The 27,881-nt window shown below is 49.0% G+C and overlaps 1 long non-coding RNA gene across 2 annotated transcripts; it reads right to left on the bottom strand.

Annotated features, from left to right (window-relative positions):
- LOC131832134 (uncharacterized) lies at positions 1 to 27,881 on the bottom strand. 2 transcript variants are annotated; one of them, XR_009353930.1, is made up of 6 exons: positions 27,248 to 27,881; positions 24,811 to 25,430; positions 22,226 to 22,318; positions 17,361 to 17,503; positions 3,429 to 3,663; positions 1 to 526 (listed from the first exon to the last, which is right to left on the bottom strand). It is a non-coding gene; the product is annotated as an uncharacterized LOC131832134 (long non-coding RNA). The 2 variants fall into 2 exon arrangements; XR_009353931.1 differs by lacking the exons at positions 17,361 to 17,503; positions 22,226 to 22,318 and having other exon boundaries at positions 27,248 to 27,872.

Raw genomic sequence — 27,881 nt, 5'->3', positions numbered from 1 at the left:
CTCTCCTCTTCTCGAATCCGTAGGGCACTGGTTTGGTAGAGACCTGACCCGACCAGATGAGACCGCACCAGATGCTCCGCACCTGCCACCGAGCGAGAGAGGAGCAGCGGCGAGCCTGACGTCACGGCTGCCGGGAGCGCCTAGAGCTCCGAGTCACCTGATCACCCCGGCAACGCGCGCGGGGCGGGGCGAGGCGGGGGGCGGCGTCACAGCACGAGCCCCACCCCCAGCCGGCCGGCCTCTGGGCGCCTCCGGGAGCGCTCCGGGTCGCTTGGCTTGGTGAGAACCCGAGGCGGGATCCGGGCTTTCCTGCTCCTTCCTCTGAGCTGGGGTGGACCTGAGGCTCCCAACAGGCACTCGTTTCAGGTTGGATCAGTCAGGAAGACTCCAGATGATTACCCATCTCCGCTACGACAGGTGCCTGGCTGCCCCCGTTGTAGCCCGCTCAGGCTGGGTTCACTGTAGGCCTCTCCTCTTGGTGTCTTCTTGGTCTACACCCGCATAGTCCGGGATTCGTGAGCAGGACCTGAGAGGAGTGGGGCTATGGCTAACTGGATTGCTCTCTGGCAACTTTTCCTCATAAATGTCACAGCAAGTAGTGCAGCTTTTGCTAGAGAATGTAATAAGACCTTGTTCTTTCAGGCGCAGGCCCAAGACTTCCTGTCCTAAAGGTCTTCTTCTGTTCCAACAGGGAGAGAAATGACTGAAACACTCCCAGAGCAAAGTCGAGGAAAAACCTGCAAGTCCTACTTGCAAAGATTTTTTTTTGTTACTCATTTTAGAAATTGATTTTTCTCTAATGTACTCCCCTTGCTTGCTACAGCCATAGGCATACACCTCTGTGACTGATGTAGACCATCAGCTTCAAAGTGAGACTTTAACATCCCATGGAGGTTTCAGTTTGAGAACCACTTTTTATCTCCTCCCTTGGCTTCTTGCTGATTGAATTTCATTTTAGTTTTACTCTCTTATTCCCTGCGCTGCTGTGGAGGTTTCATATATAGTGTCCTTCCCTCTCAAACTATAGGATTTTAGACCTGTCAAAGAGAAAAACCATGGACCCCAAAAGGTGTCACTTTGTCCAAGTCACCAAACCCAGGCTTTTTTTCTTTTTTAAGATTTTTAAAGGGGCGCCTGGGTGGCTCAGTGGGTTAAGCCTCTGCCTTTGGCTCAGGTCATGATCTCAAGGTTCTAGAATCAAGCCCCGCATGGAGCTCTCTGCCCAGCAGGGAGCCTGCTCCCCACCCCCCCACCCCCCCGCCTACTTGTGCTCTCTATCAAATAAATAAGTAAAATCTTTTTAAAAAAGATTTTTTAAAAGATTTTACTTATTTATTTGATAGACAGTGAGAGAGAGCGTGAACGAGGAGAAGGTCAGGAGGAGAAGGTCAGAGGGAGAAGCAGACTCCCCATGGAGCTGGGAGCCTGATGCGGAACTCGATCCCGGGACTCCAGGATCATGACCTGAGCTGAAGGCAGTCGTCCAACCAACTGAGCCACCCAGGCGCCCCTAAAAAAAAGACTTTTAAAAAGTTATTTATGATAGAGAGAGAGAGGGAACACAGCACAAGGGAGGTGAAGATGGAGAAGTAGGCTCCGTGCTGAGCAGGGAGCCTGATATGGGGCTTGATCCCAAGATGCTGGCTGGGATCATGCCGTGAGCTGAAGGCAGACGCTTAACGACTGAGCCACCCAGGCGCCCCAAAGTCAGGCTTAATAACACAACGTAATTGCAGTTTCAACCTTTGCCAGAAATGTGGTCAGGAATTTCCTGATAAGCACCAGTGAGGCAATCTGTCACGTGGCACTCTCCATCCCTCAAAGGAAGGTGGGGTAATCTGCATTACAGGAATCCTGCTACTCTACCCCTAACGGAATATCCTTTCTCTTCTTTTGCTAATAACTTCCTTGCTCCAACCTCACTCCTATGAAAAAAATCTCTTCCATTTTGTACAAATCCCCTCTACTAGGTAGATGGGATGCTGCCTGATTTAGGAATCATTTATTAAAGCCAATTAGACCTAAAAGATAAAAAAGTTATTTTACAATCAGTTTCTAGTGAGCACCTTTTGGCGTTGCCCAGCTAACTGGCAATGCCCAGCTGACTGAGACGTTGTCTTTGAAGATCAGGAGTTGATGAATAGTATGTCTCATATCAAAGTACCACCTGTACTGTTTACTATTTACTTAATAGCTTAAAGTGATACTTTTTCTTTTATACATTTATTTTTAAAAGAAATGCATATAAATGGGAAAAAAGACAGTTGTGAGGGGTGCCTGGGTGGATCAGTCAGTTGATCAAATGCCTTCTGTTTGGGTCATGATCCCAGGGTCCGGGGATGGTGGAAACCCAAGTCGGGCTCCCTGCTCAGCAGGGAGTCTGCTTCTCCCTCTCCCTCTGCTGCTCTCTTTGCTTCTGCTCTCCCTCGCTCTCGCTCTCAAATAAATAAATAAAATATTTAAAGGGGGAAAAAAAAGACCGTTGTGAAAGGTAGAGAAGAATCATGGCTTCAGACAAAGTATTAGCTCTACTAACAGAAGAGACTGAAAACATGACCCCAGGGTCCCAAAGGGCAGAGATGAGTGGGCAGGAAGATGCTGGGAGCAGGGCAGGGCAGGGAGAACTGGGTTATATGGCAGATCTGAAGAGGGGAACTCCATATGGGGGGGGGGGTGCGGAATTGAGCCGGAATGAGGTTTGAGGGAAATGGTGGAGGGGAAACATGCTGAGAACCAAGACAGAGAAGGGGTTGGAGAGAAAGGAGAAACACCAGGGGTTTAGGGACAGAGGCCTATTAGCCTCTGAGGAATGAAGGTCACTCACACAACACCCCAAAACCACATTTGGACCATCAGGGGTAAGATCCACCCTTTACAGAAACTAGTACAGAGTAACTGATGCAGAGCTCATCTGTTCCTAGGTATACTCTGACAGCAAGACTTTTTGGCTAGAAAATTTTCCAGGCCTTTGGGAGCAAGCATATGCCACTGAGGTTCTAATGAGGGCAGGGCAAGGTGAGGAAGGGGATATAAGGCAGGGATAAGCGTCTTTAAAGGGAGGAAAGCTTCTCAGGCAAGTTGGGACAAATGGAGGCTGTGCTGGGGAAGAAGAGATGATGAGACACATTTTCAGTAAGGTCCCTGGCCACTCCCCTTTTACTGAGTGGGTAGGAATTGAGAGGGCTTAACTATCAAAAGAAAAACAGGGGTGCCTGGGTGGCTCAGTGGGTTAAAGCCTCTGCCTTTGGCCAGGGCATGATCCCAGGGTCCTGGGATTGAGCCCCACATCGGGCTCTCTGCTCAGCGGGGAGCCTGCCCCCGCCCCTGCCTGCCTCTCCGCCTACTTGTGATATCTCTCTCTGTCAAATAAGTAAATAAAATCTTAAAAAAAAAAAAAAAAAGAAAAAGAAAAACAGAACATTTCCCACCTTTACATCCATCTCCGCATCCATAGTAAAGGAGGGTTCTCATGTGAGTTACAAACCCAGAAAATGTTGCTGGCAGCAGCCAAGAACCCAAGAGACATGGCCAGGTTATACATCCCATGTGGTTCTTTTCTAGAATTTGACCTCAAGGCCCAGAACTCAGCAGCCGGACAGTGGTAGAAGTTGCTGGAGTTTCACCAGGCTTCTTCACACAACAGCAGCGAGTTGCCTTCCATTCCTGGAAATAAAGAAAAATGTCTGTGTAGAAGGCCCTGACAAAGCATATTTTCTGTAAAACTTCATTAGCCACAGAAGCTGCAATGGATTTTCCACATACGTGACATCGGGAGAACCAGCTAGGACTGCAGGGGCAGCACAGTACAGGGGTTGGGGAGCCTGGGATTCATCCATTTCACAAACGTGGTCAACTTACCCACTTTCTCTGAGCCTCAATCTTACCTACAAAATGGGGATAATAACACCTACCTCTTTTACTTTTTTTTTTTTTTTTTAAACACCTACCTTTTAAACTTTACAGGAAGTCTCAATGAAAGGAAAAATCCAAATTCAGGATTTTTCACATGGCCATTTTATCTCAGATTTTTTTTTTTTTAAGTAGGCTCTATGCCCAACATGGGGCATAAACTTACAAACCTGAGATTAAGCGTCACACGCTCTGCCCTCTGAGCCAGCCGGGAACCCCTTCACAAGGCCGTTTTAAAAACCGTTATATTCAGGGCGCCTGGGTGGCTCAGTGGATTAAGCCACTGCCTTCGGCTCAGGTCATGATCTCAGTTTCCTGGGATCGAGCCCCGCATCGGGCTCTTTGCTCAGCGGGAGCCTGCTTCTCTCTCTCTCTGCCTGACTCTCCGCCTACTTGTGATTTCTCTCTCTCTGTCAAATAAATAATAAATAAAAAATCTTTTAAAAAAAATAAAATAAAAACCGTTATATTCTTAGAGGTGCCTGGGTGGCTCAGTCGGTTAGGTGGCTGGCTTCAGCTCTGGTCATGACCTCAGACTCCTGGGATGGAGCCCCATGTTGGGCTCCCTGATCAGCAGGGAGTCTGCTTCTCCCTCTCCTGTGCTCTCTCCCTCTCCCCCTTTCAAATAAATAAATAAAATATTTAAAAAAATAAAAATAAAAACCATTGTATTTTCACTGGATCCCATTTGTTCACTCAACAACAATCCAATGAAAGAATGTTTCTTGGATGGCTAATGTGCACTCAAAGCTGTGATGGCCGCGAAAGGAGAGGTGCTCCTTTAACAACTCCTCCAGGCAACTGCCTCCTGGTGGGAAAGTCAAGGAGCAGGAGACCTGGTAAGGCCCCTGTGAAAAGGAAGGCTCAACTATGTTGTCACGCTCTTTTGTATTCCCGGCATTCATGAAAGGGAGGCCCCACCAGCTGCACAGGCTAAGGTGGGATGCATGAAAGGAAGGGTGTGGAGTGGAGCCTGGAAAGGCAGGATTTGGAGAAGTAGGAGAAAAGAGAGCATTCTCAGTATATATGTGCTGAGTGAGTAAATGAACGAATGACTAAGCAAATAAGCAAAGATGGGGCGCCTGGGTGGCTCAGTGGGTTCAGTCTCTGCTTTCAGCTCAGGTCATGATCTCAGGGTCCTGGGATCAAGCCCCACATCGGGCTCTCTGCTCAGCAAGAGCCTGCTTCTCCCTCCCTCTCTGCCTACTTGTGATCTCTCTTTCTCTGTCAAAATAAATAAATAAAATCTTTAAAAAACAAAACAACAACAACAACAAAAAAGGAAAAAACCAAATAAGCAAAGACAATAAAATCAGAGAACAGTAGGCATAACTGTAAGACCTGCCTGAGTGGGCTGCGGGAATTGAAGAGCTGTGAGGAACAAACTAAGAGACATTACAGGTTGTAGAAGAGCTCTGAAAATAGCAGAATCTTCTGGTAGGAGCATGGGGTCTAGAACTGGAATGACTGGGCTGCATTTAGACTCCATCATTTATTGGCCATGGGACTTGAGCAAGTTACTTGACCTCTCTGTGCTTTAATTTCCTCATCTAAAAAAAAAAATAGGGTTAGCATTAATATCTAGAGCATCATTTTGAGGATTAACTGAGATAATGCATGTGAGAGCATAGTGCTAGCACCCCGTAAATGCTCTAAACTGTGAACTTTTAGTCTCAGCATTTGTTTTATTAAATGGTAAGAAGAGAGGAACCTGGGTGGCTTAGTCATTAGGCATCTGCTATCAGCTTGGGTCATGATCCCAGCGTCCTGGGATCGACTCCCAAATCGGGTTCCCTGCTCAGGGGGGAGACTGCTTCTCCCTCTCCAGCTCCCCCATGCTTGTGTTCCCTCTCTCACTATCTCTGCCATAAATAAACAAAACCTTTAAAAAAAAAGGCTAAGAAGAATATAGATTCAATATGAAACCTACAGTGAAGCAGTGAAACTCCTGGAAATGGGAAATGGGAAATGGGAAAGGGAGGCAGTCTTTTTTTTTTTTTTTAAATTAACATATAATGTATTATTTGCCCCAGGGGTACAGGTCTGTGAATCATCAGGCTTACACACTTCATAGCACTCACCATAGCACATACCCTCCCCAATGTCCATCAACCAGCCACCCTATCCCTACCTCACCACCCCCCAGCAACCCTCAGTTTGTTTCCTGAGATTAAGAGTCTTTAATGGTTTGTCTCCCTCCCTGGTTTCATCTTGTTTCATTTTTTCCCACTCTGCCACCCATGACCCCCTGCTCTGTCTCTAAAATTCCTCATATCAGAGAGATCATATGATAATTGTCTTTCTCTGATTGACCTATTTCACTTAGCATAATACCCTCTAGTTCCATCCACATCATTGCAAATGGCAAGAGTTCATGCTTTTTGATGGCTGCATAGTATTCCTGTGTGTGTGTGTGTGTGTGTGTGTGTGTGTACCACATCTTCTTTATCTATTCATCTGTTGATGGACATCTAGGTTCTTTCCATAGTTTGGCTATTGTGGATGTAGCTGCTGTAAGCACTCGGGTGTATGTGCCCCTTCAAATCACTATGTTTGTAACTTTGGGTTAATACCCAGTAGTGCGATTGATGGGTCATAGGGTAGCTCAATTTTCAACTTTTTGAGGAACCTCCATGCTGTTTTCCAGAGTGGCTGCACCAGCTTGCATTCCCACCAACAGTGTAGGAGGGTTCCCCTTTCTCCATATAGGAGGCAATCTTTTGTTAAGAATCATTGGGCAGCAGAGTTCAGTCTGGTCAGAAGGGAAGGGGGGTTCATGGCAAAGTTGTAGCCCCAAAGGTTCAAGAAGGGCTGATAAAGGACTGGAAATAAGCCTTCCTCAAAAAGAGAAAGCCGGCTACCACTTCCTCAGAGCTGTGTGGAATTGGAGCCTGGCACACAGAAGCACCCAGTAACTGTATTAAACAGCCTCCTCTAGATGCTGTGCAAGTTGAACATCTTTATGGAGCTCCCTGGATCATTGGCAAACACTAGTGGAACTCTTCTAGGTAAAGTCCAAAAAGTTTTATTTTATTTTATTTTTTAAAGATTTTATTTCTTTGACACAGAGAGAGAGAGCATGCAAGCAAGGGGAGCAGCAGACAGAGGGAGAGGGAGAAACAGACTCCCCACTGAGCAGGGAGCCTAATGCATGGCTTGATCCCAGGACCCTGGGATCATGACCTGAGCCAAAGGCAGATGTTTAACCAACTGAGCCACCCAGGAGCCTCAAGTCCAGAGAGTTTTAAAGCACAGGAGAAGTCCACTAAGACCTGGCCTCTGGCTTATTTCAGTGTCTTCTACTTATGGAAGCAGACAAATGAACACATGTGAAAACAAAGCCAGTGAATGTGGCCAACACCAGCAGTGACTTCAGCAGAGAATGACCAGATTCTTATTTTGTGCCAGGGTATTAAAGAAATGAAACAAACACTTATGCTTCTTCTTCTCTTTCTTAGTTCACTGCTCTGCCAGAGTCTAATGGAATTTGAGGTCCAGGTCAGGAAGAAGAGGCAAACTCATCAGTTTGCCTCTGGCCATGGTTCAAGATTTTGGTTTTCATCTGAGCAATGAGCCTCACAGTTTTGTGCCTCTTTTCCTGATCTACATTTTCAGATTCTACTTTACTAGGCAGGAACATCTTCAATGTAATTGACTAGAATGTTATTCAAATTGGTATAAGAAAGAAGGAAAGAGATTTTATTGGCTCATGAAACCAAAAATTCCAAGGTAAGTTTCAGGCATTGCTGGATCCAGTCACTCAAACACTGTCACCAGGAATCTCCTCTCCTGCTTTCTCTGGCTCAGCTCTCTTTTCTCTGCATTCTCAAGTAGCGCCTCTGAGTTTCACAATTACATTCTCACAGTAAAAAGTCCCAGCAAACAAAAGGCATTCTCTTTCCCAACATTCTTTTTTTTTTTTTTAAAGATTTTATTTATTTATTTGACAGACAGAGATGACAAGTAGGCAGAGAGGCAGGCAGAGAGAGAGGAGGAAGCAGATTCCCTGCTGAGCAGAGAGCCTGATGTGGGGCTCGATCCCAAGACCCTGAGATCATGACCTGAGCTGAAGGCAGAGGCTTTAACCCACTGAGCCACCCAGGTGCCCCACTTTCCCAACAGTCTTAAGAAAAGTTCCAGGTTTAGTGTTTACACTGGCTTTGGGTAACTTGACTTTTTTCAGAATGGGGGGCTGGAGCCAAGAGATGTGACACCGTGACCCACCTGCAGAGGAGAGCTGGGGGTGAGGTTAGGCACCACCAAATCCTACAGTTGGAAGTGTGCAAGGAACATTTCAGGTTTTCCTAGGAAACCTGAAGTTTAATTACCATAACTAGGAAGTGGATGCTAAACAAACAAAAAACACAGCTGACCCCTACATGCCACCAAAACCCAAACCATAAGCCTTTGGCACAAGTGAAACAACAGTCCAACAGGCTAATATTGAATTAGTTTGGGAGTCAGCCTATCTTCACCTGTATTTCCAGGAAAGTTGCATCCAACGGGGAGCAAATTTCAGCACTCAGAGGTTGAGCTTTCTTGAGATCGTGGCATAAAACCAGCCATTGGTTTTTACCTAAATACACTCTCCTTTCTGGAAGTGTTATTTCTGAGGAAAGTGCTTCAGGGAGCACTTAATGCTTTAAATGTTTGTACAGCACCTTGAGCTCTCAAAGCATCACATAAATGCGTGCGCTTTTAATTGTGACTTTTTGAAGCATTGATTCCTCAAGTGGCCTGGTATTTGGATAATGATCTTAGGACCCCAGTCCTGGAGAAAACCACATTTTTCTCTAAGGCAGTGACGCAGGGGAGTATGGCCATAAAATTCCCATCAATAATGTTGAAGAATAGCCCTGAAATACTCAAACATTATGTCCATTTGCATTTATATTTTTAAAAATGGGTCGATAATAATAATGAAGCACACGACATATGAGGCATAAGAACTAAGGACAAAATTAAATCCACGTATTCATTCAATACACTTGCTACGTGCCTACCATGTGCCAGGGACTATCCTAAACTTTGAGGGTGTAGAAATTAAAAAAAAAATGGATTTAGAAAATCCTTGCTTATAGGTGCCTGGGTGGGTCAGTCACTAAGTGTCTGCCTTCAGCTCAGGTCATGATTGCAGGGTCCTGGGATCGAGCCCCGTATCGGGCTCCCTGCTTGGCAGGAAACCTGGTTCTCCCTCTCCCACTCCCCCTGTTTGTGTTCCCTCTCTGATGGTGTCTCTAGCTGTCAATTAAATAAAATCCTTAAAAAAAAAGAAAAAAGGAAAATCCTTGTTTATATGAAGCTTACATTTGCAATAGTGTGTCCACTTGTATACATCTTCCAGCTCTATTATTGACAGGAAATATACAGCAATAAACAAACCTGGCAAAGTCTCAGTGAATGCCATTCTCCTCTTCATAAGGATTAAAAGGAGTCTTCTGAGAGATGCAGACACCTGTTCAAGGGGCCACAGAAAATAAGTGGTACAATAGACTGAAATTTGTATCTCCTTATCTGCCTCTAAATTACTACTCTCTCTTAAGGTGTGGATGGAGGGTGATAGAGAGTAGTGGGGACTGTTTGTTAAACCAGAGACCAAGCTCTGTGCAAAGGGAGCCACATTATTCAGCTCCCGCCATGTGTCACAGGGAAATGTGGCCCATGGCAACTAGGTTTTCCGAGTTTCCAAGAGGAGCCTGCAAACAGGATTTTTTTTTTTTTTAAGATTTTATTTATTTATTTGACAGAGAGAAATCACAAGTAGATGGAGAGGCAGGCAGAGAGAGAGAGAGGGAAGCAGGCTCCCTGCTGAGCAGAGAGCCCGATGCGGGACTCGATCCCAGGACCCCGAGATCATGACCCGAGCCGAAGGCAGCAGCTTAACCCACTGAGCCACCCAGGCGCCCTGCAAACAGGATTTTGATGTCAAAACTGATTTTTAAAACACCGTGGAAGCAAAAAATAATCTGTCTGGGCATAATTCAGGCCCTGGGTCTGCCCTTCTATTAGAGGTCACAGTGTGGCCAGGAGCATCCCTGGGGAGGTAAGACTCCAGATAGCAGCTCCAAAACTCAGTGTAGGGAGCAAGCTGCAAAAACAGCTGTGGTCCTTGCACAGTCTGTCTCAGGTTGACTTGATATGGCTAAGGTAGAAAACCGGTGGCTTGTTTACTAAAAAAAGCAAAGTCCTTAATGGAAGTCTGAGGAAGCAGCTGGAACATTCCACCACCCCCCAGGCCCCAGCGTGGAGGAGGTTGCATAGAACCATCCTATGGTGGGTTGACAGGCCACGCTTATCTGAAAGGGAAAATTTAACTTCAGGGCGGGCTTCGTGTTACAACTGAGGTCCTAATAATGATTATTATGCTGTCAGCACACAAGACGTGGTTCAAAATAATTCTCCTAAAAGTCACATTCTACTCGCTTCCTGGCTCTCCTTCGCCCCCTCTACCCCTCAGCCTCCCACACTCAGCAAGTCTTTCCTCTTCCCCATCCCATTTGCCAAGAGGTGACAGCCATGGGGCATACGGAGGTCTCCTCCCTGGGGCGGCCTGGGGCGGGAACAGAGTTGGTGGCCACGTCTCCTCCAGTCCTAGCTTTTGGGGGAAGGGAGGGAACCCAGAAGAGCTTCCACCTTTAAAAAACATTTGCACCATCAATAGAATGAAACTCTGCAAGATAATAGTTTTACTTACGAAGTGTAAAGGAATTCCCATCCTTCAGATCTTAAGATCAGAAAACCTCTGTTTACTACAAGAATTGTTTCAGAGAGGGAGTGAAATCTGGCACACGGAAAATCCCATTCCTGTCCGCTCTCAACATAGTAGCTTTGCAGCCATATGCCGTTGAGTATGATGGCATCACAGCCAAACAGGACTACGCTGTGGCACTGGAGACAGATTTGCCGCCTCAACCCCCTCCTTCTGCTGCTGGAGACAGGTGGCAGGGCTGTGAGATCCGCAGATCAGGCAAGGGCTCCCGGCTGGGACCTGACAACTCCGTTTGTGCTATGAGGCCCTGGGAGACTTTTCTCTGGAAAGCACAGGAAGTAAGGACCTAGATTCTTTCTTTCAAAAATTTTATTATGAGAGACAGCGAGCAAGCCAGAGACTGAGCAAGACCATGAGTAGGGGGGGGAGGGTAGTGGGAGAAGCAGATTCCCTGCCAAGCCAGAAGCCCAACCCCAGGCTTGGGCTCCATCCCAGGACCCCAGGACAATGACCATAAGCATGAGCCACCCAGGTACCCCAGGACATACATACTTTCTGAACAGGACGAGGCGGAGAAGACTGGTACTGTGCCCCGCTCCCTTGCTTGGAAGATCATTTAAGATGAAGAGAGAAAGTGACCTCTCCCACTTGTGGGGACAGGGCAATGCTAGGATTGGAAAGGTCCAGAGGTCAGTGTTCCAGCCCGGGTTCCTCTGCATCCTGGCTTGGGGACCCAGAACAATTTACTAAACATCTAGAGGCCTCATTTCCCTCATCCGTAAAATGGAAATAATGGGACCAAGCCCGCAGTGCTGTAGTGAGGGTCAGGTGGTGCACAGAGGAGAAGCTGCTTTCTCTTCACAGAACTTACATAGAGCTCCCCACCGCCTTCCTGAATCCCCACCATGCACCCCCCCCCATCTACACCCAGGAGAGGGTGCATATGCAGACCTGTGCTTCAGCCTTGGCCCCAATCCTAGTTTCTGTGGCTCCCTGGACACGTCATCGTGAGTTTCATGTAATGACCAGGGCCACCCTCTTGCAATTCTTTAGCTGCCGCAGTGGAGACACAAGATACCTTTGCTCCCACTCTACCCCGAGCCTTATTTTGGACGCCACCTTTGCCTGAATTGCTGGAGTGCTTTGGCCACATTCCAGACGAGAACTCACCTGCCCGACCTCCTGCTCCAGGCCCCTGGACGGCCCAGATGGCAGCCCTGTAGGTATGGCGTCAACCAGCGCCATAGTGGAAGTGCCCGTCCGTACTCTGTCCATATGCAGTTTCTCGGGCTCCGGAGTAAACCTGTTGCTTCTGACTCCCTGGGACCAGGGCCTAGGGATCTTCAAGTAACAAGCCCAGTGAGGGAGCAGGTGCACATTAAAGTTAGCATCCATGGTCCCCTGGGGCCTCCAAGCATGAATCTCTTCCTCAACCTGTTTCTTGTCATCTGTTCTATTTAACTCATCATTCCCCAGGGGAGCCAGTCCTCCACGCCAGAAGCCAGGTGGCCCCCCAGCTTCAGGACAGGCCCAATCACCTCTTAACAGAGTTTGGCTCTTCCCCCTGCCCTGCCTGCTCCTGCTCAGGCCTTCCCTATGATCTCACTCCAGAACCAGTGGTCTTACTCATCACCTGACCGTTCTGGAAGGCTTGATCTGAAATGTTAATTTAGGGACGCCTGCGGGGCTCATCAGTTAAGTCTCTGCCATCATCTCAGGTCATGATCCCAGGGTGCTGGGATCAAGTTCCACATGGGGCCACTTGCTCAGCCATGAACCTGCTACCCGCTCTGCCTGCTGCTCCCCCTTCTTGTACTCGCTCTCTCCCCTTGACAAATAAATAATAAAATATTTTTTTAAAATAATAAAATCTTAAAAAAACATGAAACATAAATTTGGCCATAATATTCCCTTACATAAAATTCTTTAGGGTTTTTCCCTCCTCTGCAGGATTCAAAACCCTGTCCCTACAGCCTCAGATCTCCTGCCATTTCCACTCCTACAGGAAAAACTCCAACTAAACTGACATTATGCTCAAGTCTTTGAACGTTCCATGGGGCTGCACATCTTTAGGCTTCTGTAGACACAGCACCCTCCACCGGAATAGCCCCTCTCCTCTGCTACTCTTCCTTCAATCTCAACTGAAATGTCACCTCCTCCAGGAAGCCTTCCCAGTAGTGCTGAGTAATCCCTCCTTTATCTCCATACGCTCCCCAAATAAATCTATACCTATGATCCTATTTTGCCTTTATTTGCTTCTGTGTTTCTGCCCTACTAGATCCATACAGGGCTGTGCATTTTATTCATTTTAAATTCCAAACCTTTATCAGGGCTGATAAGGTCCTTCAAGATCTGGCTCCTGCCCACCTCTCCACTCTGTCTCCTACCACTCCCTGCCCCACCCACTTCACCCAATCACACTGGCCTTTGGACTGTTGCCGAGGGCACCAAACTCCTTCCTGCTTCTGGCTCTTTGTTCCTGCAGTGACCTTTTCCTCGAATGCCCTCCCCTGGATCTTTCCATGGCTGGCTCCATCTTGACATTCCGATCTCTGCTCTAGTTATCACCTCTTCAAGAGTCCTTCCTTGCCCAAACCATCAGAATTAGGCTTACTTCTCCATTTTTCTCTCTTATAATACCATGTTTTCTTCCTTTGGGGGCACTTATCACAAGCTATAGGTATTTCTCATTCAAAATCAGCCTTATTGGGGCACCTGGATGGCTCAGTCGATTAAGTCGGCCTTCGGCTCAGGTCATGATCCCAGGGTCCTGGAATCGAGTCCTGCATCAGGCTTCCTGCTCAGTGGGGAGTCTGCTTCTCTCTCTCTCCCTCTGGCCACTCTGCTTCTCTCTCTCTCCCTCTGGCCACTTATGCTCTCTCTCTCTCAAATAAGTAAATAAAAGCTTTAAAAAAATAAAACAACAAAAAAATCAGCCTTACAGAGGTATAATTGCATAAATAAAAGGTATACAGTTAGATGAGTTTTGAGAAATACCCATATAGCCACCACTCAACTCAAGATACAGAGTATTTCCAAAACATATTCAATTTTCCTGATCCCTCTTTCCAGTCAGTATCCACCCCCCCTACCAGTCCACAGCCAGCCCCAGCCAACCACTGCCCTACTTCCTGTTCCCATGGCTTCCTTTTGCTTGTTCTAGAACTTTATTTAAATGTAATCATATGGTATGTGTTCTATCTGGCTTCTTCACTCAGCCTAACGTTTTGGAGGTTTCTTTGTGTTGTGGTGCTTAGCTTACCCATATTTGTTTCTTTATTACTGAGTACCAAGCAATTGTAGGAATTTTCCACAATGTATCTATTTGCCTGTTGATGGATACCTGGGCTATTTCCAGTTTTAGGCTATTATAAATAAAGCTGCTTTGACAATTCATGTACAAGTCTTGTGTGTGGACATCCATTTTTATTTCTTTCAGGTAAATAACTATAATGGAGATCGCTAGGCAGATGGTAAGTGTATGTATAATTTTATAGGAGACTGCCAAACTTTTTTCCAAAGTGCTTTTCCATTTCACACTCCTAGCAGCAATGCATGAGAATTCTAGCTGGTCCACCTCCTTGTCAACACTTGTTACCAGTCTTTTCAATTTTAGCCCTTCTAATGGGTGTATGGTATCATCTTGTGGTTTTAATTTACATTTCCCCAATGGCTAGTACTATTAAACAATTTTTCCTGTGCTTATGAATATTTGTGTATCTTCTTTTAAACTATCTGCTAGGGCGCCAGGATGGCTCAGTTGATTAAGTGACTGCCTTAGGCTCAGGTCATGATCCTGGAGTCCCAGGATTGAGTCCTAGAATCAAGTCGGGCAGGAAGTCTGCTTCTCCCTCTGACCCTCCCCCAGCTCATGCTCTTTCTCTCTCATTCTCTCAAATAAATAAAATCTTAAAAAAAAAACACTATTTGCTAAAAATCTTTTGCCATATTTTAATTTGGATGTTTGCCTTCTTATTGAGTTATATATTTCTCTGTATATTGTAGATGCAAATTATTGTCAAAAATATATATTGCAGGGACGCCTGGGTGGCTCAGTTGATTAAGCAGCTGCCTTCGGCTCATGTCATGATCCAAGCGTCCTGGGATTGAGTCCCACATCGGGCTCCTTGCTCGGCAGGGAGCCTGCTTCTTCCTCTGCCTCTGCTGCCACTCTGTCTGCCTGTGCTCTCTTGCTCGCACTCTCTCTCTCCCTCTCTCTCTCTCTCTGGCAAATAAATAAATAAATAATCTTAAAAAAAAAACTTAAAAAAACATGTATTGCAGAACTTTATTCTATTCTGTGACTTAACATTTTCATATTCTTAATGCTGTCTCCACCCCTTTTTATGATTATTTCTACCTGTGATCTAAGAAAACTCTGCCTATCCCAAGGTCATGTAGATTTTCTTCTATGCTTTCTTCTAGAAGTTTTATAGTTTTTCTTTATTAAATACTTAATTCTTTGATCTATTTCAAGTATGTTGTGAAGTAGGGATTGAGATCCCTTGTTTTCCTTTTGGATATTCGGTTACTCCAGCATCCTTTGTTGAAAAAAAATCTATCCCTACAACCATAGTTATTTAAATTTTGTTCCCTTTTTAAAAATTATTATTTGTCTCTTCCACTAGACTATGGGCTCCTTATATTTGTTCTAATTTATTTATTTTTTTTAAAGATTTTATTTATTTATTTGACAGAGAGATCATAAGTAGGCAGAGAGGCAGGCAGAGAGTGGGAGGACTGGCACTTTGCAGAGGGAAGGCAGCTCTCCCACCACCTGCTGGGCCACCAGCGCGCAGAAGGGTTGGGTGGAGTCACAAAAATATAGACTTAAATTTAACTGTGCAGCCCAGCAATCCCACCCCTGGGTATTTACCTAAGTAAAGTGAACCTTAGGTTCACATCCAAACCTGTACATCAATGTTTGCAACTTTATGTGCCATCACCAAAAAGCGAAAATAGTTTATATGTTCTTCAGCTGGTGACGGCTAGCCTGTGGTCCATCTGGGTAAGGACACTCCTTGGCCACTAAAGGACATAGACTACTGAGAATACACGTGACAACCTAGATGGACCTCAAGGGCATTATGCTTCATGACAAAAATTCCATCTCCAAAGGTTGTATTCTCAAAATGAAAAGACTGTAGTGTCGGAGAACAGCTTACTGGTCACCAGGAGTCAGGGAGGCATGAAGAGAGAGTGGGTGTCCATACAAAGAGGTGGCAATGAGAGTCCTTCCATGATGAGGGCACAGTGACCTTCCTTGGCTGTGGCTGTGGATACACAGATCCATACACGGGATTTCAGTGCACAGAACTATACACACATCCATGCACACAAATGAGTGCAGGTTATAAAATGGTGAATGGAGATAAGGCCTGCCACGTAATTAGCAGTAATGTGCCAAGGTCAGTGTCCTGGTTCAGATATTTTCCTACAGCTCTCTGTAAGACATCACCATCGCAGGAAGCTGGTTACTCTGATTTGTTTGCATCTTCCTGTGAATCTGTAATTATTTCAAACTTGTAAAAACTTAGAAACAAAACTCTGACAGGTGGGTAAAAAGTTTAAAAAGAGGTGTTTTTTTTTTTTTTTTTTTTTTTTTTGAAATAGGGAACATTTGCAAATGCGTGGGTAGTAGATGGCACTTGAGAATTGTAGTCGCCTTTCTCAGTGGGACATGCTTCTCAGTTGTCCTCACTCTTGGGTAATCCATGTGAAGCATTAGAGGGGCAGTGTCAAGGTCTACCATGTGCTTCCAATGGTGCAGCAAATATATGCTTGTGTATATACATCATTTTAAAAGACAGCAAAATGGAAACAAATGCTGAATGTAGGTAATTGGTTTATAGGTATCCACTGTATTATTTAAATTTTATATTTGAACATTTTAGTAATAAGAAGTTGAAAGAAAAAAAAAGGCAAGAACTGCGGACAGGTACAGCAATCTGGGTGAACCTCAAAACATCATGGTAAGGGGGCACCTGGGTGGCTGAGTCATTAAGTGCCTGCCGTTGGCTCAGGTCATGATCCCAGGGTCCGGGGATCGAGTCCCAAATGGAGCTCCTTGCTCAGTGGGGAGCCTGCTTCTCCCTCTGCCTGCTGCTCCCCCTGCTTGTGCTCTCTCTCTTTCTCTCTACAAATAAATAAATAAAATCTTTTTAAACAGCGCGAAAGAACAACAACAAAGTCCATCATGGTAAGTAGAGAAGCCAGATTCAAAAGGCTACCTACTGAAAGATTCCATTTTGTAGAAGTTAAAACTGTAAGGACAGCGATGGGAACAGTGAGTGCCAGTTGCTGGGGATGGGAGCGGGGGTGGGGGGGTGGCTGGTCACTAAAGAGCAAGAGAAAATTCAGGAAGTGAACATATTCCGTATTTTGATTGCAATGATGATGGTTATGTGACTCTGTTTGTCAAAACTCATAGACTTTGTGCTTAAAAAAAAAAAAAGTGATTTTAATGCATGTAAATTACACCTGGAAAAAACAAAACAGTGCGGAACCATTAAAAAAGCAAGCTACACGAGGGCAAGATCTTCTCTGTCCTGGACTTGTTCGTTGTGCTTATGACACAGTTGGCATCAACTAAGCACTGAATAAATATGAGCTCATATGTACAGTGAGTTTTTTCCTGGATAAAGCCCTTGCACCACAGGGACCAGGAGCTAGGCAGTGTGGTGTGGCACAAGCTTGGCACAGGGTCACTGCCTGATGGGTGATGTGGCTTCATCTTACTCACATGGGCTTGACATTTTACTGTAGCATCTCCAGGAGCAGCGAGGTCCTTCAGTGTCCTGCGTGCTGGTGCTCTCTGGCTGGAAGGAGCTCTGTGGGCCATCTCAGGGACCAGCAACAGCTCCAGGAAGTGACAAGTGACTGCTCCTACAGAAGGGGAGGTAAAGGAATTTCCCTTTCTCTTGAGACTTGTCAATCAAAACCAAACTTCCTTCTCCGGACTAGCTCCTTTTAAAAAGAAGGAAGAACTTATCAATTCCCTTGGCAAGACTAACATGCTAAACAAACATGACATGTTATTTTCCAACATAATAACAACTACCATTGAGCTTTCTCAGTGCCAGGGCCCTTTATGGTGCCGTGTTACTCTTACAGCAATTGAATGTGATGACTACTCTATGAGCCCATTGTACAGGTGAGTGAGCTGAGGTTCCAGGAGGTGAAGGGACTTGCCCTTGGCCATATCCTGGGGTGCTCAGCCGGCTGACCCTGCACTTAGGAAAGTGGCCTTTCATGGAGAGCCCGTCCTCTTGAGCCCCCCACCCCCCTACTGCTGCCCAGGGGACAGCTTTCATGTAGAGTCACTGTGGGTTCTGCAGCACCGTTTGGGCGGTGGAAGTCTCTTCCACTGGTCCAGAATGGCGTGTTCTCCCTGCTGTGGGGTGAATGTTGCGTCTAGGTCAAATATGGAAGGCGAGGGGAGGAGTGGGGGTGAAGGAAGCGAAGGGCAGGGAAGAACATGCAGAAAACACCAGCTGCTCCTTCTAGCTTTGAAAAAACACAGGCATTAGGGAACACAGATTTTTATCACAGTTTGTCAGAAGGGAAGAGGAGGGGGAAGAGCAGGCTTCAGGGTGAGAAAGGGCTTCTATCCAGACCTCAGCACAGGGTCTGAGGCCTGATGATAATGACAACAAAGATGGTAACGGTGATGATAGTCACCAACACTGTGCCAGATGCTGAGCTAAACACTCCTTATGAGTGACCTCAGGTAGCTTTCCTATTATTTTCATTCCTATTTTCACGTTACAAAATGGAGGCCCATGGGGCACCTGGGTGGCTCAGTGGGTTAAAGCCTCTGCCTTCTGCTCAGGCTGTGGTCTCAGGGTCCTGGGGAGCCTGCTTCTCCCTCTCTCTGCCTGCCTCTCTGCCTACCTGTGATCTCTCTGTCAAATAAATAAATAAAATCTTAGAAAAGAAAAGAAAATGGAGGCCCAGAGAGTCCATACACAAACTCATAAACATATTTTCACATGTACAGATTCATGTACATTGAACGAGGTCAGGAGGGACGCTGGCAAAACTAACAATAGTAGTTACCTGAGGAGGCTGGTGAGTGTGACAAAGGGGGAAAGCTTAAGCCTCTTATTGTATTGTGTAATATTTTTTACAATGGGAATGGTACCCGTGGGTGTGTACTTAAACAACAGCAAAAAAAAAAAAAAAAAAAGTGGGAGGTTTTAAAGGCCTAGTCCGAAGATCCCATAACTAATTTCGGGCAGGGTCTCTCAGAGGGCAGCTCTCAGTCCTTAACCCTGCACCCCCACTCGGCGCCACGCTTATCCACGGGAGCCCGCAGCTCTGGGCCCCTCACACCTGATGGTGCAGAGGGAGTAGGAAAGGACTTCTGGGCGGTGTCGCCTTTTCCTGGGCTTCCCTAGGGGTACTGCGCCAGGCTCCAGGCTCTCCTGTCTTGGCCTCTGGGGAGCCAGTCGCTCGGGTTCCAGCCCCAGGGCCCGCCCACTGTCACGGAGTGGACTCCCGGCCAATCAGACCCGGGTGATGCCACGCCAGAGATGAGAGTGGCAGGAAATCAAGGTCAAGGCCCCGGACACAATGGGGCCATTGTCGGTCTCCAGTCAGTTGACTTTCAAGCAGCAGTTCCCCATCCACCCGCGCTCCTTCTCAGCCCCGCCCCTTGCCAGGAAGTCACCTAAACCCACTGCCTCTTTTTCGGCCCCCGCGGGAGGGCAGCCGCATTCCGAGTCCTACCCCAGACGGGGGAGCTTGGCCTCCGCCTGCATGGTCTGTTATGTCCACCAGGTGGCGACAGAACACCACACTTCCGAGGGCGGGGAGCAAGGCCGGAGGCCAGCGGCTCAATCACGGATCAGGGCGTGGGGGACCGTGCCTTTCCGTTTTATCCACAAAACTAAGTCAGGCTATACTTTCCCTTCACGTTTTACTCTGAGGTCGCTGAGATCTGGAAACTCAGGGGCTTTTCTCTCAGCAAATGGCAAAATGGCCGTGGGCTGAAGCTCTTTTCCTTGATGGCGAGAAAACTGAGGGAAACCTATTTGCTACATAAATCACAGCAGGTGAAACTGACCGCCTCTAAGACCTGGGTTCATCAGTTGGTTAATTGGTTGATTGACTGACAACCTCTTGCTGCCTCTCAGCCTCCCCAGGACTCTGTGAGTCCAGACAGGCCGTTGTTTACCTTACACGCGCGGTGGCCTGCGCGCCAGGCCCTAGGGGCAGTGATGAGCAAAGCTAACTTGTCTCTGCCCTCAAGAAGCACCCAGTCCTGAATAGGAGGGGAGATGGTGATCAAAGCCACACCCAGCTCTGCAATAAGGGGACAGGGCAAGGAAGGGCCTGGCCTGAGCCATTCCCTCAGGAAGTGATTTGTGAGTTGGGATGGGAAGGGTGGGAATGAAGACCCCTTTCCTCCCACTCCCCTTAAATCAGCCCCTTCCGGGATTGATCCAATTACACTGGAACACCAGGCCCGTCCTAGGCCAGGCAAGTAGTTGGAAGGAGTAGATTAAAAACAAATGTACTGTTGGGCGCCTGGAGGACTCAGCTGGTTAAGCCTCTGCCTTCGCTCAGGTCACGATCCTGGGGTCTTGGGAATCAAGTTCCAATCAGGCTCCCTGCTCAGTGGGGAGTCTGCTTCTCCCCCTGTGCCCCTCTCTCTGTGTATCATGAATAAATAAATAAAATCTTAACAAACAAACAAACAAACATACCCCAATAACACAGGCTCCTTCTGAGATCTGCTGCCCTTCCCTTGTATCAATGGAGGACGGCCCCACACCATATCAGATTCCTAGCCCTAGCCCTGAGGAAGGAGGAAGAGCCTTTCAGGGAGGTGATCTGGAAAGGCCTTCCACAGAGTCAGAAGGGCCTGAGGGGGGAGCCTGGGCAGTGTGCTAGCATGAGGCCAGCATCCCTGGCTGCTACAGGAAGTCTGGCAGCCTCTCTGCACAGTGGGCAAGCGGGGGAGCCGAGGGCTCTGACCACCCTCACACAGCAGCCACTGGCACATCGTGAGAGCTGCAAGCATGGACTCTGGGGGCCTAGCCCACCTGTCTCACCAGCTCTGGCCAATTACCTAACCTCAACTTCAGTCTCCTTGCCTATAACATGGGGGCAATAAGAATGGTACCAACCCTCCTAGGATGGTTTTGAGGATTGAGGAAGATAATATGGGAACTCTCCTGGCCCACAGTGGGCACTTAATAAACACAGGCATTATTGTTATCCACTTTTTCATAAGCCCCTTTATCACAAGGTTATGCCAGTTGGGAAACCAGGAACCTGTGACCCACAGAGATTAAGTAGCTAGCTTCCAGTCTCAGGATCCAAACCCAGGTTCCTTTCACTCCAAAGCCCGTGTTCTTGGGAGGTGGGGAAGGGGTTCTCTGGGGCCCCAGGCATGGTGGGGTCAGAGCAGGAAGCAATGGGGAGGCAGGGCGAGAACCCCCGGGCAGGTGGGTGCTGAGGCTACCTCCAGAACCCCGGCATGCCATCCTGCCAGCCCTAGCCACAGATCTCTGCTCAACTCTGCCCCCAGGATTTGTGGTGCCCCCTCCCTCACCCACTTTGGCCCGTTGGGTTGGGCCCCTTCCCTTTTCTCTTTTTCCGGGCCAAGTGCAGTAATCTCAACTAACAAAAGTGACCATGGCTACTCTGACGTGCGTGTGACGCTGATGCTGGCCAGGCTGGGCCCAGTCAGCCAAGCGGAGCTCAGGCCCCTTCCCACGTGCTAGGCCGCATGGACTATGCCATTGGGCCCTTCCCCATGAAGCACCCGAGCAGCCCTTGCTTTGGAGACATGTGCCAAGTGTGTTACAAGCACAATGAGCAAGGATAAGACAGATAAGATCTTGGCGTCCTGTGTGTTTTAAACAACTGTGGGGCTGGGGGCATTGAGGGTAGGGGAGCAGTAGAAACTTCTTGAGCCCAGCCTGCTTTGGCCCCCGCCCGCCCAGCTCTGGAAGGGTGGGCCAGGACCTGGGGCAGAACTAGGCTCAAGATAAGCAGAGCCCAGAAAATAAAATAAAATAAAATAAAATAAAATAAAATAAAATAAAATAAGCAGAGGCCAGATAGGGCTCAGAGCGCAGAAGATGCTGCCCTGTGAGGCCTTGTTTGGGGGTTAGTGGGTGTGATAGGGCAAGAGTGGTGTTGGTCCAGCTTCATTCACCCTCTAGAGGTTTTGAAGTTGGTCAGACCACGTGTGACCACTTAGAAACTGGCACTTAGAAACTGTGTAGCTTTGGGAGGTCACTGAACTCTTCTGAGCCTCAGTGGCCTTGTCTGTAAAATGGGGTTCATTAAATGCTCACGAGGTTTGTGAGGATTTAAAAGGAATGAATGGCAAATGATCTGATCTTCTTTGCTGTGGCTACTGTGGTGGCTCCCACCACCGTCGCTGATGATGGCTTGGAGGTAAGGCCACCCAGTTCAGACAGTTTGGCTGGCCCCCAGATTGGGGGCGGTGGTCAGCTAGGTGAGGTTTCCTCCCTGCCCAGTCTTCTGATAAGGACACCAGGTCCTTGAGCCTGATGCAGGAAGCTCACAGGTTCTGCAGAGGGGAATCACGCCACCCCAAACTCACCCCAGCCTCCCTCCCCTACTTACCCTAGCCAGCCTGTGAGGTGGGGTAGGGACCCATTCTTCTGAGGCAGCCTAATCTCTCTTCTCTCTCACTGATTCTTTAACTTTTGCCAGCTTCTGGGTTTGAGGGATTAAGAGGGGAGAAAAAGGGAGCTGGTGGGGGGTGGGGACAGAGGAAGTTCTCCAATCTATAAAGAGGAAAGGAGCCATCTCTGTCTTTTTAATCTCAGGCAGAAATTGGTGACATTAGGTAGCGTAGTTAAGATACCTGTCCCCACAACCTGCAACCCTCTTACGGAAAGGGCTGCTTTCAAAGCATGGCACTGTTAATAAAAGAATAGAATCTTTCACAAGGAAATAAAAATTATTAACTGAAAGCAGAGTCTGCTGTCCAGTTGGCTGACCAACACCCCATTTCCAGGGCTGGGGTCTGTGGCTTCATGTACTTGTCTCTGTCCTCCCTTCCATGCTCCCTGAGAGCAGGCCCTGGCTGGACTGGTGGAGGGCTGCAGTGCTGGCTTGCGCTTAGGTTGGGACTGAAGTCCTGCCCTTTGGCCCTTTCTAGAAATATCAGCCTGAGCAGGGGCCTCTTGAGAACCTGCTCATGCCCAAGTCCTGTTCTTCAGGCAGGATATTTTGGCTCCTCCTGCAGGTGGGGCCTCTGACTCTACTCCCATTCCTCTCCTCTCCATTCCTACCCAGTTCCCCCCAGAAACTGGAGAGGGAAAACTGGGCCTCCAGAGCCTTCTGAGGGTCTGGAGGAATCTCAGAGGACCTGGAAGCCCGAACTTGAGCTGGCCAGCGCGAGGAACAGGCAAGCTCTGGGGAGTGGGGGTGGGGAGTGGGGGAAGTTGGCCCCAGTGTGTGCAGCCTCTGGAACTTGCTGATCTGAGGATCGATTACACTGAAATGTTCCCGGTCCGGTTCACAGCAATGTCCGTGGGGAAACTGTGGGAAGGTGTCTGGCTGTCCCAGGTTCCTCAGGCTTGGAAACCCACAAGCCCTGCCTTTAGGGTCTGTGATTTCTGGCCTGCCCACTCACAACCCTCTCCTCTTGCCTCTGCCCACCTCATCCCCATTTCTTGGCAGCCTCAAAGGACTTAAGCTTCCCTGGTCCTTGCTCCTATGATCTGCCCACCCCCACTGGTGATCACTTTGGTCTCACTAATTTAATTCCTGCTCTTTCTTTAGGACCCTCCTCCAGGACACCCTCCTGGCCCTTTCCTGTCCCAGGTTGGGCTGGCCAGCTGTCTCCGGAGTAGTGCTTTGTAAAGTACCTGTTCCCTTTCCACTGCCTTTTGCCTGAGGACAGGGCTGGTGCCACTGCTGGGCCTGTGGAGGGGGCTCTGTTGGACTCAGTCAGTGAGTGGTGATCAACCTCATTCGGGCTTTAGGAGTTCACAGTTCATTGTGCATGTAAGGGTGATAGCCAGGGTGACTTTGGCCTCTCCCCAGAATCCTGGATTTGAGGTTCCCTTTCTCTTACCCCCCCCCCCCCACTGTCCTAGTAAGGGGTGAGGAGGTGGTGCAGCAGAGTGGACCATAGGGCGACATGCCCACTGAGGGGGTCTGCCGCAGCTTTCCTCTTCTGTAAAATGGATCATCCAGCACCTTCTTTGTGTCACTTTAAGGACTGAATGTAATAATCCCCAGAAAGAGCTCCTTCCCTCCCAGTGGCAACTCTGGACCAGGGGTGATTCTCTTTCCCAAAGGTTCATGATCCCTTCTGGGGAGGAGAGAGCACCCTAAGTGGAGCAGTTCTGTACCCCTCATGCCCAGCCTACCCTCTCCGTAGGGCCACACCTTCCCCCAGTGCAGAAGCCAGGGCAGCTCTGGGACACATGGCAGGGGAGTCCAGGCATGCTCCTGGTCACAAGGGACAAACAAGTGGGTTCCATGGCAGGTTCTCCGCCCACTTTTATTTGGCATCTCTGACATTATGGGTGAGTCCCCAATCTCATGACTGCCTGCCTGCTAGGGGCGAGGGGCCAGGGTCTGGGAAATCACTATCTGGGCTCAAGGTGGGGGGCAGAATCAGTTAGCCCAAGCAGCAGGGGAGCTCAGCCACCAGAAATATGGGTGAGCCGCCACCTCCCTGCCATGATATCTGGAGGCCTCTTTGCCTACCATCAGGCCACAGTCCCCAAGACCAGAAAGACAACCTGTGTGGAGGCAGGATGAACTTGACCAAGGGTGGCCGCCAGCATGGCCTCCTCTCTACTGTCCCTCCCTCCCCCAGCTCAGGGCCTTAGGGGATGGTAGTAGGAGGGATGGAAGGTACGAACCCTGGAGACAAACAGGCATCTGTTTTAATCCTAACTATCCAAGTGAGACCTGGGGTTAGTGACTTCATTTCTCCGAGCCTCAGTTTCCTAAGCTGTGAAATGGGGAGAACGACAGCATATGTCTCTTAGAAAGCTGTAAGGACTGAAGGGGGAAAATTCACAGAATTCATTCAGCTTGGAGTGCACACATTAAGAGAATAATAAATGGTAGTATTATTATTATGTGTGTCCCTAGCATCTGCCCAGGAGACTTTAATGTTGTCCAACCTAAGAGAGTCAGAAACTGTTGAACATTTATAATACCCTGAAGACGAGCTCAGTTACCTGAAGTGAGTGGAGTGGGCCCACCAGGCTCTAAAGCAGGGGCATTCTCCTTTTCTGTACCCACCCCTTGCTGGGAGCTCCTGGTGGTCCTGCTGTTGTCTTTACCTCTTCTGTGTTCAAAAGCTCACGGAGGCCTTGGTGCATTTTCTGCATGTAGGAAACTCTTCTATAAAATACTCAGCTGGGCAGCTCCGCCACCATGAGCCAGGGGCCCTGGTCTGAAGGCCACAGGGCACTGTGGTGGCTCGAGAGTGGGCTGGGATGCAGGCCTGGCCAGAAAAATGATCACAGGGATACCACCTTTGCTTGGTGCCACACTTCTGCCTTTGTAACAGGGAGTCTCCAGCTTCTCTTGCCGTGGTGATGAGTCGTGGACAATGACACCAGCAGCACAAGGGGCCCCTTGCCCTCTACTGGGAGGCCTTAGCTTTGTAGCCACTGTGAATTTGGAGCAGCTGGCAGAGTGGAGGCTGAGAGACCCGCTTCCCTAATGGCCTGTGCCATGAAGAAAAGCAGGGACATTAAGTACCCCCGCGGTCCCAGGCTTTGGCCTCACAACAAGCAGCAGCACATGGGGTTACACCGGCCCCCGAAGACACACACATTGGGCTCATCCACATCTGTAAAGACAAAAGGAAGCAAAATGCAGAGGACACAACAGCCTGAGGGTCTAGCTCCCCCTCAGGTACTAGAGGTTGCTGCTGGCTAGCCTGTCCCTGTGGCATGTGGGTGTCAGCTGAGGGACCCTGGCATTCGTAGTCAAGCTCCCCTGAGGAGACCAAGGAGGATGAGAAAGAGGCTATGCCCAAGGATGTAGGTTGGCTGGTGGCCCTGGCCACATAGTTGTCCCTTAAGGCTGAGGCCCAAGTCAAGCTCCCCACAGTGGACAGCACCCATCCCCCAGCCACCAGCCATGGGTGGCACTAGGATCCCCACTGCCATTCAGTGGGGGCAGAGGGATCCTCAACCTTCTTTGAGCCAGTTTGGAGGTGGGACGAGCCACAAAGGAGCTGCCTCTGGCCTCTTTGTTGTGGTAGTGGGGTTCCCAGGGGGGCACCCTGGCTCTCTGGGCAGTGCAGTCCTGACCCTGAGGCATGGTAGCCTGTCCCACCCCAACACAGCCCAGAATGTGGAGTGGAACGTGGGGTTCTTTTATTAAATGCTCCAAACCCAGCTCCTCAGATGGAGCTCAGGAGGCTGGGACCCAGCAGCCCCACATCCTGGAGCCCCACCTACTGGCCTGGAAACTTGAGTCAGTGGCCATGTGGGGCCCCACGTGGCCAAGGAAAGGTGCCTGGCATCCTCAGAGACTGAGCTGTGTGCAAGGGCTGGGAGGTTCCCCGGGTGTGCGGGTAAAGGTCAGGGTATAGGGAAGAGCCTTCTAGAAGCTCTGGGGTCATGTTTTGGGAGGGAGGTGAGTACCATACCTGATTCTGCCAGGTCTATGTCCCATTCTGGCACCTCTTGCTGCCCTTAGAATTCCTCCTGACCCTCTTTACATGTGTTTAAAGGAGCTTGTGATTCTCTTGATCATGGATTGTAATTCTCTACTTGATAGTCTGTCTCCCCCATGGACTGTGAGTTTAGGAGGTGGTACTATTAGGATGGCTGACCAACAAGAATCAGAATACAGACTGACAGGCACAGCCTGGCACTCCTGCTGTGGAAATCAGGGCTCAATGGCAAGATTTGAAACCAGAGTTTATGTGCCGATTGGGACATCACTTAATCTTTTATTCCTACTTTGAGGGTTGCAGAAAGCTCCACATCAAACCAAACTGAACCAAAATGTGAGTGACTGACTAGCAGGCAAGTAGAGAGGTACTATTTCAAGGATACCTGAGTGGCTCAGTCCTTTAAGCTACAGACTCTTCCCCACCATTTCTGGTCTTCAGCCCTCTGTAGAGTCAGCCTGATACTCTCTCTCCCTCTGCCCTTCCCCCTCCTAAATAAATAAACAAATAGGAGGTACTGCTTCAAAGACTTCCTTTGAAATGAAACATAAACTTGACTTTCTTTCATTCAGTGATAAAAATATTTACCCAAAATGGATGCAGGCTAGTGAGTGGACACCAAGAGGATACACACAAACACACACACGTTTGCCAACTCTGGCGGGCCTGACATGTTCTGATAAAGCCTGACTTGGGTCCCAGAGAATGGGCTCCTTTTCTATGTAAACAGCGTCTCATCCAGAGGAAAGACCCAGGGGCGCCTGGTTCCTCAATCTGTGGTGCATACAACTCTTGATCTTAGGGTTGTGAGTTCGGTCCCCACACCGGGAGCAGAGATTAAAATCTTTAGGGGGAAAAAAAAAAAGACTAAAGATCCCCAGCAGTGCCAAGGTCCAGGTCGTGTGTGGGGGGTCGGGAGGAGGCAGGTCTTCTTCCTGACCCGTGGAGGGGGGAGGGTCTCAAGCTGCAGCCCACAGACTTACCAAAATATGGTCTTCACTGGCTGTCCCATAGGGGAGTCGACGTGTGCAACTATAAACCCACTTTTTGGTTTTGTTTTCCTAAAGCCAAATGAGGCCGCTTCGGGAGGTGACCGCAGCCGGGGTGGCGTCTATCTGGGAGGTCCGCTCGGGCGGTGCAGGTTGAGGCCCTCTCCAACAGGTGCAAGTGCGCAGCGTGCGCGCCCGCCGGCCTCGCGCTAGGTCCCTCACCCGGCACCCGGGCGGCCAGAACCCCAGGGCGCAGAGACCCGCCAGCGCACTGCCCGCGGCCGCTTCGGAGGGCCCGGGAGAACGCTGGGAGCCGAGCTGCGTCCTCCCTCGTTCCCCTCTCAAATGCCAGCGTCCTCCATTTGCTGTGCCCAGGGTGCGGCCTACTCAGTCACCGGTCAGGCAACCCGGGCGGCCGCGAGAGCAGATGGGCTGCCAAGAGCGCGGCGGAGGGGCGGGAAGGGAGCGCGGGGTGTCTGCCCGGCAAAGCCCGGTGGCGCGCCGAGTCGGGCGCGCTGGCTGCCCCGCCACCTGTGAGGGCGCCCAGCGGCTGCGCCCGGCCCAGCCCTGGGGCCCCCAGAGCGGCCGAACGGGCCAGAGGGCGGGGCTGGACGTAGCGGCCGGGGCA

The sequence above is a fragment of the Mustela lutreola genome, chromosome 5 (assembly GCF_030435805.1).
Source record: "Mustela lutreola isolate mMusLut2 chromosome 5, mMusLut2.pri, whole genome shotgun sequence".
NCBI classification, from domain to species: Eukaryota; Metazoa; Chordata; class Mammalia; order Carnivora; family Mustelidae; genus Mustela; species Mustela lutreola.
The sequence above is the reverse complement of the archived record's forward strand: the minus strand, read 5'-3'. Positions and strand labels throughout refer to the sequence as shown.